At 36.4% G+C, this 15,315-nt stretch overlaps 1 protein-coding gene across 1 annotated transcript in view; it reads left to right on the forward strand.

The window, feature by feature from the left end:
• The window catches only part of UBL3 (ubiquitin like 3), a 56,067-nt gene that overhangs the window by 1,739 nt on the left and 39,013 nt on the right, over nucleotides 1–15,315 (forward strand). The window lies entirely within an intron of this gene.

Here is a 15,315-nt window from a genome sequence, read left to right on the forward strand (position 1 = left end):
TGGGTAAAATCTACCCTGGTAGTGAGAACAATAAAACCGAGTAGCCCTTGTTTAAGTCACTGATGTACAGTTAATTGTGATATGTATGGCAACTAGGCTATTGAAATAATGGTATCTGTTTAGTTGCTTGCTTTCTGTATTTCCTTCACAGCTTTTGTACAGCAGTCACAATGAGTGAATTTTTATCAAATAAAGCAGAAACAGTATGAGACAAAGGATGATCAAACAGCAAGTTATAAGCTTACAGGTTTTTTCTTTTCTTCCCCCTGCCTTTCTCAAATACTATAAATCTATAAATAAATTTTACCTCCCCTGGATGAAAAGAGCAATGAAAGGATTGAAACTCAGAGGCAATAAGCTCCTCAGCTCTTAGTTTTCACGTATTTCTTTTTAGTGTTTCTCTCTCTGACTCTAGGAGCCTTTTGAACCCCCTTCTCTCCTGCACGTGGCTGTCTAGCATTATATCACAGAAATCCTCGCCTGGGCCGTGGAGGATTAGGTGCAAATCTCTCAGTGCTGCTTTTTAAGTTGCCTGGAGGAGTCCCTTGACGGTGACATGAAGCACACTCCTCCTCCCTGTCACCCTGGGCTGAGCTGCCACCTCCGTGCTCCTCCTAGGGCCTGCCTGCCTGGGAGTCCCGGTGCTGCCACTAGGCTTGTAATGCTTGACATTTTCTACAAAGTACACAGATTTTAAGATAGGCAAAATACATTTTTTTTCTGTGAAAAGTACTTCCTTGTGTTGTTCTGTAATGAGAATACCACTGCTGGGGATAGCTGGGCCTAGTGCTGCTCTGTTTATTCAAATCAGGAAGAAGGTTGTTATACATAGTGATGTTTAAATACTGAGTCATTACAAAAACATTTGAATGAAGATGTTACCAATGTCAGTAGAATTTAACTAAATAAATAGATATTTTCTGGCCTGTCAAGGGATCATTTTTCTCTTAGTTTCTGCATTGTTAGATGCAGTTTCTCTCTGAAAGTTTGAACTGTGCTGTAGAAATTCCTGTTATTAATTACAACTAATAAATATTACATTATGAAAACATTGCTTGAAAATTCATTTTTAGTCTCCTTTTGTTGCCATCCTCCATATTTGAAAGGAGTTTGTTCAGGAAGGAAAATGGGGTTGCCATTCCTTAGCTATTTGAAGAGGAGCCCTTACCAGGCTGTCACCATGTTTATATATGTTTTTATTTAGTGTAGGATTTTGCAGTTTGCATTTCTCTTACCCACCCACTGTGTAATTTGCATTTGTAAAAAATTGATTTCCCATTTCTGTAGGAGCTGGCAGCAGTGTGATGGAGTGTCATTTTATGAAGACTCCATTATACTTAGTAAATCTGCTATGAATTACATAAGTATTATAATAATAATGTTTGAAACTGTTTATGCCAGATTCACGAATTAACCTGCTCATAATGATAATATTATAATTGCTGCTTCTTAAAAATGTGTTAATTTGTCTTCCTGTCTCACCTTTGAGAATGATCTGCTGTGCATGAATTCATAGTAAATTATGTGATTTCCAGTAAGCTTCGTATTTCTAAGTAGACATAATTTGACCCAGCCTCCTGTTCTCTGACACTGAGTTGACTTGCTTCCAGAACTGCAGCAGTTTTTACCAGCTAACCATTTCAACATCACTTCTTAAATAATTAACACAGTACTTTATCACTTGCATTCCACTAATAGATTGGATGGTGACATATCACATTCTGGGTGTTGTAAGTTTGTGGTGCATTATTCCTTAGCAATGTGTGCTACTTATGGCTTAAAACTCCACTCCTGGAATGAAACTTGCTAATATTGACCTCTCCACCTGAGTAGTTTCATTAACTTCATTGGGACGAGATGTGTCTGGGGCAGTTCTTGAAGACTAAACTGCATATCTAGAGCCTAATTTTGTTCAATTTTTCACATAAGCACTGATGACTGTAGTGGCAGCAGGGCACCTCTGATTGCATTCAGTAATTTAATAAGGTAATTTATCAGTTTTACCATTTGGTAGCAGTTAGAGTTTGGCTGTGAATAACAGCAGGGCTGTTTGCAAGTTGTATTTCTTTTGTAATGATAAATAGACATGCAGTGGTTTATGGGCTTGTGAAATTAATCACACTGGCTTTTTGGGTGGACCAAATGAAAATGGTTTGATATTTGTTTAAACACTCTAGCTGGCAATTTTAAAGCAAGCTATGAAAAACTTAAGCTCAGTCCAGAAGTTCTTGCTCAATTGAATAATCCCCTTTATTTTAGTGGCATTATCATCAGAATCTGGGAAGCTTCCTCTCTGTATTTTGTGTGCCCATGGTACTTCTCCTTATAGTTGGAATTTTCCTGGGATTTTAGGAGTCCACAGAAAGCTGCCTGCATGACTAAAAAGTATTAATGGTGTCCACCGTTTCCTGTAGTCGGTGTATTTTATGTCTGTATGAAAAGGTTCTGCCAGCACTTTCTTTCTGGGCAATTCTTTGCATGCCCTCTAGGAGATCCAATTCTTTTTCTGTCTGAGCAGTAACAGAGGGTGATGCTTTTGGCTCATGGTGGAGTTTTTCTTGTTGGCTTGTTTTCTTGTTGGTTTGCTGGGTTTTTCTGCATTTGGTAAACAGCAAAATGTTGGAATCTACCAAACAATTAAAGCTTTTAATTTTAACACGCATGGCTCTTCAATCATTTATACTTAAGAGATGTAGGTGGTATGGGAGAGGTTATTTTTAAGAAAACTGGATGTTTGGTGCAAGACATTTGCAGACATAGAAGAGCATGGATATGTCTGTGGTTTGTATATGGTCTAAAATGGTTGTATGTGGTCAATGTTAATAGGGGGCAGTAAGTGGAAAAGAATGACAAGTAGAAACCCTGCTCAGTTTGCTCCTTGTTAAAGTCAGCATCTGTAGTGGAAATGTGTATGTATATCTTCTTTTTTAGGAAATTTAATATAGAATGTTGATAAATAGCTGAACATATATAGAGACATTCTTTTTGATACGTATTAATGGAGGCTAACAGTGGAAAAGGATGGCTACATCAGTAAGGGCATCCAAGAATAAGGTTCAGATATGAGAGACTTAAAGGAGCAGCTGGTTGTATGGCAGCTGAGTTTTGTTGTCCATCATTCAGTCTAAAAAATTATTTAATTGATGAATAATTAGTGCAGTAGCATTATAATACACTTGGAACATAGAAATAATTTGTTCACTATAGCATTTTAATGTATCAGAGCAAAATGTGAGAAGTCCTGCATCTCTGTTCTTCTGTTTTAACTGCTTTTTCTTTTGCCTTCTGTAGATCCTTTTTGTGGCTTTGAAAATTATTGTAGTCCTAGTAGCCTTTGTGCATAATATTCTGAAGTTAGTCCCTTATGTTTTTGTAGCAATAGAAGTATGATTATTTCTCTGTATTTTTGTATTCCCCACATGTTGAAAGTTCTGATTCATTATATTCTGTGATAAAAATAGCTAATTGAGTTTTTCTGTATGGATATTTTTTCCTTCCCTTTTAAATTTTTTTTCACAATTGTTTGCTGATTGTAACATAAATGAGTAGCCTATCTTTTGCCATTTTCAATGTTTGTTTTGGGTTTGTTTTTCTCCAGTTGGAGAAGGAATTGGAGGTGGCGTCTGAGAAAGAAGAGCTTGGAGAAGCTTCTTTCTGACTCCTTATATATTGAGTCAATATAGCCAATATTGACTCCCAATATATTGAGCTGGTTGAGCCCTTGTAGCATGTTGCAATGCTTCTTGTAATGAAATGAAGAACCTCCTTCTCTGTTATCTGAAACAGTGGCTGGGGAAAACTTACTAAAGCTTCAGTGTGTATATATTTGCATATACTCCAAAATTATTTGTATTTATCATTTCCCCCATTCCCCCGCCCACTTTCTTTTTTTGGGGTTTTTTTTTGTTTGTTTGTTTTTGTTTTTTTTGTTTGGTTTGGTTTGGTTTTTTGGTTTTTTTTGTTTCACAGGTTAAAAATGTATCTAATAACCAAAAAGAAACATCTCAGTAACTACTGACATTTTTAGGTATGGCACTGTAGCAGAAGCTTCGTAACATACATCTGCCATATGCTGAAACAATGTTTGCATGACCTTCATCTCATTTTCTTTGGGGATGAGCAGCTGTAACCTGTGGTTGGATTGATCCTTGCTCTGGGCTGTGGTGCAGCTCTATACTTCAGATGGAAGTGCAGGCTGATGATATAAACTGTTCCTTCCTTCCTGCCACACACCCTTGTTGTTGTCATTACCTGAACTGGTTTCTTTCTGCTTTTGTTGTCTAACTTCATGAAATACTGGAGGGGATGTATACTGAAGGAGATTTAACTCCTCACATGTTGGGAATGCTGGGAAGTAGCTACTGGCAGGTTCCAGCAAGACTGGGAGGCAAAAAACAAATGCTGAGTATATATGACTGTAGGAAAACGATCATATCTGCAGCAGAATCTGCAGCTCAATTCTGCGCGTTAAAAAATTAGCAGACATCATCTGGTAACTGGACAGGTCAGCCAGGGCCTGAATGAGGACGAGTTGCACTTCTCAAATATGGAATTAGGGACAGTGTCAGGTATCTGTAGTGTTTCACCATGGAGCTTGTGACTGCTTCATGCATACCTAAACCTAAACTTTCGATCATTTGAAGCCCATATCTCACTTCCTTGGTTTGGCTTAAGGCTGCAGGAGGAACTTAGGCTATCTGAATGTGGTCCTTGCAGCAGTCTTGGTAAGAAATATTTTCATGATACTATGAACAAAATGACTAAAGGCACGCTTTACTACTTCTTTTAGTTGAGGGTTCATCCTGGGTATAACTTTTGTGAATGTTGAAAGCCATGGTTATAGTATTTGTATGGGATTTACTTGTTTTATACTTCTGGTCAGTCAGCTTTGTTACTCAGTAAAACTCAGAATGTAAACTTCTAGAGATGTCTCTGTATCTGCTTATGCAGTAGTGAGCAGAATGGAGACCTCGGTTCTGACTCAGCCTGTAAATGCTACACTAGCTTGCAGGAATATAGAAATATAGATCTGGATTGTGACTAATCATTCTTGTAGTTTTATGTAAAAGAGATAATTCATCTTATTTTCTGTCTCTCCTGAGCACAGTATTGGATCCACTAGGTTGGTTATTCCTTATTCTGAATATGGTGAAAAACGTTCCTGCTGATCAGTATTCTTTTTCACATTAAGTCTGTTTTTTCTGCAATTAATTGAGCCTACTAAAGTAGAAAGCCTTTCCTGACACAATTTTGCATGGGTAAACTTTAGCTCATTGTAATTGTTAAAGGAATAGGACTGAGCATGTTGTTTCCATTTTAGAAGCATTGGAAAATGAGCAGTTTGTCAATGAGAAATCTTAATTTCGTTATGATAATACAAAATCTAAACTTGGAGACCCCAGTTCTTCACCACTTTTCACATCATTTAGAGATCTGTCTTTTGGAATTCAGTTATTGTTAAAAATTACTCTGTAATTTCTTCTAGAAGGCCAGTGTTTAATTTTTGACAGCTTCAGTTATAGATATGTTGCAGAACATCTTAAAATAATGACTGAAATATTTTTCATTTGGTATACCTCCAGACAAGTATAGTCACAGATGTACTGCTAAGTGTAGAAAGCACTGATTGTAAGGAAGGACTGAGGCAAAAAACCCCATGAATAATCAAGACTTTGCAAGAGTTGGTAAAAGAAAGGTTGCTGAGACATCAGTTGAGGTTCTGCAAATAGCATTGTGCACTTCAATACCTGAAAAGAAATTTGAAGTGGGAAAAAACTTGCTATAAAATCTTCCTAACAGGGTAGATAAATTGTTTAGGAGGTCTGTTTGGTTTTGAGTGCAATACTTAAAGAAAAAGTTAAGACCTTATTTGTAGGTTTGCTGAGCCTGAAAAGTATAATTTGCAGCTGAGAGCTCTTACATATTTGTGGAAATTTGGTGTATTTTGTGGTCACTAAGTGTGATTGTGTTTAGCTCCTTGACAAAGGATAAATTTATTGCTCCTTGTAAACCATCCACAGTGAAGGCCTGCTCTCAATTTGTAGTAAGACTCCGCATGTATGGTAAAATGCGATTAAAAAAACTAGTGTACATTTTCCACAGATAGAAATGTGTAAAATGAAGATTTGGCAGATTGCACAACGCTGACACTGCCATCAGCATCTTCGAGTTTTTTTCTTACTATCTGTAAAGAAATTTGAAAATAGCTTGCCAGTGACAAGATCACTTTTATGGTTTTGTTTTGATTTGGCTGCTTACTTAAAATTATTTGGGAGATTCAGTTTAGAGTTAAACGGAAGGCTTGTGGCAGAGTTTAGCTAAGACTATTCCATGACACTGTTGTTATAGAGACGGAAGCAAGCGAGAAACTCCTTGAGTTTTATGTATCCCATTCAAATTAGCCAAGTAAAACCAGAGATTATGTCTAATCTCTGGTTTTTTACTACTACCTAAGAAGGAATCTGTGCCTTAGTGGGATGGAGGTGCCAAAATGATATTTGATGTTCACACAAGGGATACAAACTGGAAGTGTTTGTGTTGGTGTCTACCTGCTGTGATGGTTTCGGTCTCTTTCGGGGCTGGTCTGATTTATGTCAAGGGCTCGGACCACTGCTGAGAAACAAAGGTGGCCTTAACCTGGGGTGCTCTTTAGCTGCAGCTGAGGGTCTGGTTTTTAGTCTGTCTCTGTGGACAATTTGGATGGAAATTAAAGCTAAGCTTATTTTTTTTTTCTTTTTTCTTTTTTATTTTTTTTTTTTTGTAAAGGAAGTCCTGAGTTCTTCTGTAAGCTTTTCTGTCATCGTCATTATGCAATATTAACTGTTTCACATTGCATAAGAAATTATCTCCAGCACTTGATAAAAGTTGGACAGTAATTTCAAAATAAGAAGAAGGAAGCTATATGTGTTCTTCTTTGAGACTGAAAGGAACAGTGTATTTCATCCCAAAAAGAACAGTACTTCATAGCCATATACTATGAAGCACTGTTGCGTAGCACTGGTTGGTATCTTCTCAGTAAAGTTGTGATGTTGCAATGCTCTGTGGTTTGGCAGAGACCCACATCACCATAATCTGTTTCTGATACTTAATATATACTGTAGATGGTACAACCTAATTTGTCCCCAGAATCTGACATACGTTTTTAATACAGAGAAATAATGGAATAGTGATTAAATAGGGAAGTGCAGTGCTAGTCAAAAATCTTTCATAGCTGAGGTTGTAAATTCAGGATTCTCTTCTTAAAGTAGATTAGTGCCAATCTATATGTGAATATATGTGGCATATACTAGTAAGTCTCAAAAAACTTACTATAAATTACATTACTATAAAATAGTTCTTCTAAAATAGCATTTCTTTTCAGTATTTCTTTGAGGATTAAATATTGCAGAAGATTTTTAGGCATATTTACCTTTTATATGCTATTAGAGAGTAACTAGAAGCCTTCATGTGCTTTTAAAGTCTGGAATACCTGGTTGCAGTATTTTCTTTTGTTTATAGAATTCTTATTATTATGGGCAGTAACATCAAAATAAAGTTAATTCTTGGACCAGTGCTTTGTGGTTGTATTTGATGCACAACACATTACTTAGGGCATATTACATGTGAATATTTATGTCATTTTGCCTGTGAGTTTATTTTTAATCTCTGCATCATAACAGTTATGTTGTGTGACAGTGAAAGCTTAGCTCTCACTTCTGAATCCAGGTTATTGATCTGTGATACAAATAAACTCTATTGGACTTGCAAGTTTTAGTGATTTATACTTTGCATACTTGTATAGGTTTGTTTTTTTTGCAATAAACCCCAAACTTGCAAAAAGCTTTATTAAAATATTTTACATGTGGGGAATAAATCGACATTTGCTAAGTCCATGTGATTCGGTGGTAATGATGTTAACATGAAGTCCAACACAAAATTAGTAACTTCCACTACCTATGTTACAGCCCATAAGTGGAGTATTGTTTGACGTGAATATTCAAAGATTTTGTACCAAAATGTGTTGTAATGTGTATTCTTCATGCTGTGGATTTCCAAGAAAAGGTGTGTTAGAGACGATCTGTATAATTTAAAGATACGTTAAGTATTTTGTGTAAGGTCAGCTCTATGCACGTTCTTTTCAATCTCAAGAAATTAGTAAGGGAAGCTTTTATCTCAAAAAAACCCATTACACTGTTGAGTATTTCTAGTGTTCTAGACATAAGACTGAGGTTTTTGAGTGCAATAGGTTAGGTCTGGCACCAAGACAACAGTTTGTTACTGAGATATTTGACTTAGTTTTGTGGATCTCATTTTCATAACTAATGGCAAGATAGCTGGGAGCTCTAAATAAAGAGAAACTGCAACTGGGTTTGATTTCTGTCTTCTTACTGCATCTGGCCAGTATATTTCTGGATAAATCAGGATTTCATGTAAGTCTGCAAATGGAGAATTTTTTTTTTTTTAATTACATATGTTTGAAATTATTTGGAGGTTCAGAATAGCCATTGTAGTGGGTGGAATGCTTGGTAAACTGTGAGCAAGGTTGTGATGAGTGCTCTGGTGAAAGTAGCAGCAGGTATTTGCAAAATAGTTTTAATTTGGAGAGGGTCGATTTTGAATTGTTTCTTCTCACTAGGAAGGGAGAAGGTGGTTCAAGGGATAGCCAGGGAAATCCCTACAGAGGGCTGCAGTGCAGTTGCACAATACTTCTCGTTCCAGCATTCTCATGCAGGCACTTGATGATCCCAGCATATGTGCTCCTTGCACTTAACTGCAGGAGTAAGGAGTGGAAAATTTTTAAGGGCGACTTTTGGTGGGGGTGGACTCCAGAAGGGCAGCTGTAACTGTCCCTGAATTAACTATGAAGACTGAAATATCTCTCTACAAAGAGCCTGGCATTTTTAAGCTGAGATTGTCTTTCAGTACAGATTTTGTGGCTTTCACTTTTATCTTGTATGCTCTGCTACTGTGAGTGTGGTGTATGTACCATAGTGCTATGTCATACGTGGAAACTCTATATTGGAGGAACTCCCTTGACTTGTTAAATGAAGTACAACAGGTCCTAAATATCTGACTGTTCAACGATATTTATCCATCCTGTGGTAAATGCATAATTGTCTCTTCTTCCAGAACCATGTGCTTTTGCCCCTCCCCTTATTCAGCACCTCCTTATTGTTCAGAGACTGGATAGGTGTCTTATCTTCCTGCACTGTTCAAACTTTTCTTGGAAGATAAATCTTAATCTTGAGCCTTTCTTTAATACTGGTCTTCTTAACGAGTACTTAATAAAAATCCATCTATTTTTTGGGAAGGTTTTTATTTATCAAAAATGGTGAATGTTGTGGAAATGCAGTTTCACTCAAATATACTCTTATGCTAGATAGCTCTGCAGCAGAGCTGCAGGGAATAAAATCTTACCATTTGAATTGGAGTGACTCAAACAAAATTCAAACAAGATCAAGGCTTTCTTTTTTTTTTTTTGTGGTTTGTTTTCTTAAATGACATTTCATATTTTCAGTCAAATTCTGTTGAAATTTCTCAAGCCAGTTCTGCTCTTGTGCATCTCCTGTGCCTGTCAGTCTCAGTTGTTCCGAGCATGACTTTACCAGCATTCAGTTAAGCCAGCGTGCTCAGTGCTGATGTGAAGGGTTTATTTCAAAAGACTTTTGGACTGTGAGTTAATTAAAATCAGGCAAAAGACAATAAAATATTTATACATTGAGAAATGCTCCCAAGAACATTTGGGTAAAGGTTGTAACTGTATTTGGTAATGAGTTGTAAAAAGCAAGTTTTGAGGCTAATGCATATGGGGCAGCTGTTTTATATATTAGTATTTCTTTCCACTCTTAATATTTGAGAATCACATGGTTTTGTTGATGTGTTTTTGTTGATCTTTTAATAGAGTAGTAATTCTGAGCTCTTGATTGTCAAATATTGACTTAAAATATCTGTCAGTTTTCTTGTTCTTGCTTTTGAAATGGCATTCCTCAGTTTAAATCTGGAACAATCTCAGGAGAAGCAAAAGAACCCAGAGTAGTTCCCAGCGTTCAAGGACATGGGGATTTAGTTTTATTCTTAAATTATCTCCTTTAAATTCTGTATTAATTTTTTTTTTTTTCAGGAAATGAAATGTAGGAAAGACAGCTTGCCCTAAGCATTGAGCACAGAATGATTATCAGTCAGAGCCTTTATCTCCAAATGTGCTGCTTGGTAAATTTCAAAGTCAGCTTTAAAAAAGCCCACAACCAACAGACAAGCACCAAAGTGAGTAATTCAGTGTGCTGAGTGGTGCCAGATAAGGCAGAATGTAGGTAAATAGTTTGCTGCCGTTCATACTTGATTCTGCTCCTGCATGTCTGTCCTGACTTTGATGCCTAAATAAGTGTCCTAAGTTATGAATTTTATTTATAATGAACTTGTGGTTTGGAGGCGATTTTTTTCCTCTTTATTGTTCTCTTCGGGAAAAAAAAAATCTTCTTGTTTTATCTTGTAATTCTTAGCATATAGAAATGAAGACCAGAGGGGAAGAAAATTGGTGTAGTTAGTGCCTCTGTCATTACAGTTTTGAAGTTGTTTTTTTCTTTTCTTCAACTAGGTGTTGTTTTGCAGGAAATGGAAGACAGAGAATTATACTTGAATGAACACAGCATTTTCTGCTGTGTTTTGTATCACATCATAGTTTTACTTGTAAAATCAGAGTGTAACATGTTCCAAAAAATGGGATCCAGTTTTTAGGAAGACACATAGCTCTTTGTTGTAGCAATTTAAAATTTTCTATGCAAAAATCACTTACTTAAAATTCAAATATATAGTAGTCTTGTATTTCTGTCCTGTGTTTAACTTTTGGATAAAGCCAGCAGTTGTTCTGTGGTGCTCTGTTGGAAGCTTTATTGGCTATGCCCCCCAGACAGTCTGTGGAGCCATTGGGATAGGGAGGAGAAGTCTTTTGAATTGCTTCAAAGTAGTTCTTGCTGAGTGGCTGGATAGGATGGTATTCATTTGTCAATGGAGTACCTTAGCAGTTTGTAGAATGGGTGGTGGTAGCAGCTAAAAGGAGTAAAAGGGAAAGACAAATCATGATTACACAATCATGTAATGATAAAGGTACAGACACTGAACTTATCAGTGTCAAAGCCATCAGGCTTATTTATGGACAGTAACTTGCTGTACAAGCACAATGGGCTGCAAGAAACAGTCATTATAATGAATTTCTTTTACCATGCATAGATTGTACTTGGAGTGATTGAATTCCATTTAATTAAGCTTTTAGTGTGTCAAATGATAACAGGTTTCTGATGAAGAACACCCTTCCTGTTCTTCTGCCTTCCAGACACAAACATATCCAAATCCATCACTTAATATTTGTATTTCCAGTATTGCTGCTGAATGGAGATAAAAAAGCAGTGTGTGTTACTTAGCTGGGTGGAAAAACTGTTGAGAAGTGTCCATATAAACATTATCTCATCTTTTGGCAAAAGTAAATCTTACCTTACCAAATACAAGCTTTACAGCAATAAAGCTTCAAGCACGTGATTTGGTTGCCTAAACATGGCATCCAGTGCCAGTGTGCACATGCCAGCGTTCTTAGGATGGCCAGAAAGGGCAGGCAGCAATGACACATGAGCTGTGGGAGACCCACGCCCTGCAGGAGATGCAGCTGCTGCCCTGTTTGAAGGGAGTATTTCACGACACCTGGAAATAGCACTAGATGTATATATTTAGATAATTCTTCTGAGCTGTTGGGGCTTTGAAAAACCTCACTTCCAATCCTTTCATACTGGTTTTTGGTAGGTGGGCTTTTTGTAGCTTAAATTCATTAAGTAGTGTTTCAAAATTATTAAATGGTTCCATTTGCAGGTAATCACAGTTCTACCAGCTTTATTTCCTACAGAAAACTCACATCTACAGATGTGAACAGTGCAAAAGAAAGAAAATTTTCTGGGATTCAAAATATGTTTCTGACATTTGAGTGTAGCAGATCTTCTCCTAACTACAACAATATGGAAATACTGTGCAGCTGCTTTTGGTGGTGAAGTAGGTACAGTGTGGATGCAGATCTTTGCGAAGTATGATCCCATCTACGCTGTTGCACATGTCCTGTTAAAAAGAAGAAAAAGGAATTTCATACCCATTGTCACAGTAAATTTAAAAATAACCTAAGGTATCAAACAAATGAAAATTGGATTAATTTAATTTGGGGTAATTCTGAAAATTTTAAAGAGCATTATCCATTCTCACCATAATCTGTTGTATAAAATTGGTCTTGAATGGTCTGTTCTAAAAATCACAGCAGAAATGTGGTGTGTTTTTGCTTAGGTGTGTAATCACACCTGTGGAGCAGGAGCGAAAGAACGCTGCCTATACCAATGCTATGTTGTTTTAATAACTGAACTTTTTATAAGGGAATCTTGCAAAGAAAGATATGGATTGCTTTGGGGGTTTTTATTAGATTAAAAGAAAGAGGCTTACTGCTTGAAGCTTGACAGGTCTCTCTTGACATTTGGCCTGAAATGTTTGTAAGATATTTCATATCCTCGGAGCAGAAATGAGTATGAGTGGGTTGAAAAATTATGCTTACATAATTAAATAATGAGGATTCTTTGGCATTATGTAAGATATAAATGCAGGGAAGCTTGTTATCATTGCCCTAGGAATTCAATGTAATTTCTCCAGTTGGATACTGGGGTTTAAATTTCACACTTAAATTTTGATGAATATATTTTCCATTTATGTTTTGGAGGGCAGCTTTTGATACATGTGTACTGCTAATGATTAACTTAGAGATTGAGAGAAGTCTTTCTGGTGTGTTTCGTATTAGCACTTACATCTGAATTTCAGTTTTGAAGCATTAGTTTTGTATGTGTGGTGGTTTTTGTTGTGTTTTTGTTGTTGCTGGCTATGGTTTGCCTTTTCAAGTTGAGATAGAAATCTAATGCTCATAAATGAAACTTTCCAGCATAAATTGTCATGAAAATTATTTTGCTCATACCCTTATTCATGTTTTGAGGAACTTCATGTAGAGGAATTTTTACATGGTAACTGTGTAAATAGATATATATCCACATACAGTCTTCATTCCTTTGACAAAAGTAAATTTTGTAGTTTTGTTTCAAGCAGACTTCTTTTGTGTGTCCAGATTCCATTACTAAGAGGTGAATGAAAAATTGGCAAAGAATTGATAGATTGGGAACCCTGGAAACAATAGTTGACCTGAAGAGTCAGATTTTCATTTTTTTAAAAATAATTTTAAATTGCAAAGGAACAAAGAACTATCAGCTCACAAATGTATTCATCAACTCCATCCCTTTTTTCTTGTGGGTACATGGGCTGTTACATATACCCTCTGTCTGAGGGTGAGTGTATCATAATTGTTAAATGCAAGCAGATTTGTTTACATGACTTCTTTATTGTTCAAAATAAGCTGAAAATTATCTGTGAGATAAAGCTGTGACATAGCTCTGGATTTCCATGCTTTGGGAAGCATTAAACTGCCAAATCTCTGCACATGTATGCCTATGTTTAATTTTATTTCCTTCTCTTTATATATTGATGCTGCATAAATTATTTTATGTTTAGGAGTTACGTGTCTGTCAATAGAATGTGCACAGTATTTTTTTAAATGTTAAATTTTAGGGTTTAATTTTAATGTGAAGAGAATGTTTCACCCAATGTAACGTAATGGAGAGGTCAGCCTACCTAATTGATGTGGGCTCTGGAGTAAGTAGCTTGCACATTTGCAGCACCAGCATGCTATGTATTTAGGGAGAATTGACTGTCCAGCCTGTAGTGATAGGTATTTGAATTTTGTCAGTCTGATAATTATAGAATCATGGAATACATTAAGCTGAGAAAGACCTGTAAGGTCAAGTTCAGTTGTTAACCCAGCACTGCCAAGACCATCACTAAACCATGTCCCCAGGCACCACATCTACACATCTTTTAAATACCTCCCGGGATGGTGACTCCAACATTTCCCTGGGGAGCCTGTTCCACTGCTTAACAACCCTTTCAGTGAAGAATTTTTTCCTAATATCCAATCTAAACCTCCCCTAGTATGTATTCACATTTCTTTTTCAAGGATGGTCAAGTGACTATAAATGAGCAAATTTATTACTTAAATATTAGAATAAAGAATTGCAGTTAAGTAGTTAGGTTCTGTGTTTTGCTTTCCTTTCAAATTGATGGAATATGTGGCTGTGTGACTTAATTAAGCTTGAGTCCAAACTGATCTTGTTTTTTATGGCATTAAATTTGCTGATTAAGAGTTCACTGAATTGACATGTTATTTGCAAGTTTAATATAAAAAATGTTATTTAAACCAATGTTTTTTAAGAGGATACCTTCATTTTTTTTCCTGTACCATGTGAAAAGCTTGAACTTTCATTTATGAAGGAATAGAAGGGAATGATCTTTGTTATTTATAAAAAACAAATCTCTTTTCCCCCTGAAATCCTGTAATACAAAACAAAGATTACAGCATTACTCTTCTCTCTGTGAAAATCACACATGGTTGCATGGCATTACATTCCAGAACACCTATGTAGAAGACAACTTGGTAGTTATATGAATGAGAGGAAAGTTTTAATTGTTTGTATTTTTTTTTTTTTAAGCAATATAATATTTAGGTACAATAAAGTCACCCTGAACTCCTCACTTTTGTGAGCACAGATTTTTTTCTCAGATAACAGAAATGTGGAATAGGATATAATCTATATACACACATGCATTCCAGTAAGTGCTTGGTTTTGTTTCATCTGAGAATTATTCTAAGGGTGTTTAAATATTATATCTCAATTATGTTAAAAAAAATATTTGGTGACTGAAGCAAAGACCAATTTCATAACCTGTGTCACCATCTGTTAAATACACCAGAAGCTTATTTTTTTTTTCTGGATGGGTTTAGCCAGCTGTCCATTTTATAATGTTGCCTGGATGGAGGCGTGCATGTAAGAATAACACAGTAGGCTTTCTGTGAGTTGACAAAAAGCTTTTTTATTTTCATCTGAAACTCCCCTAGCTTGTCTGACACTTCCTTATATTTAGTCTCTGGCTGAGGAATGTATTTGAAACCTTTTCCCTGTTTCACTCCTCTGTTTTGTGCTTTGATCTTCTCCCACTGAGGTCTGGAGCTGCCCCACGGGAGGAGATGTGCCTTTGCAGCGACCCCTCTGCGAGGCATGTGGACGTCTGTGCTCGGGCAACCAAAGTCCACTCTAATCCTATTGACATCCAGCCCACGTGGCGTTCACTTAATCTGTCGAGTGCTCTCCTTGCTTTATCTGACCCTTTGAGATGATACAGCTTTTTGTAACTTTATTTTCCTTTATATGAGTGTCT

This window comes from Parus major, chromosome 1 (assembly GCF_001522545.3).
Source record: "Parus major isolate Abel chromosome 1, Parus_major1.1, whole genome shotgun sequence".
NCBI lineage: Eukaryota > Metazoa > Chordata > Aves > Passeriformes > Paridae > Parus > Parus major.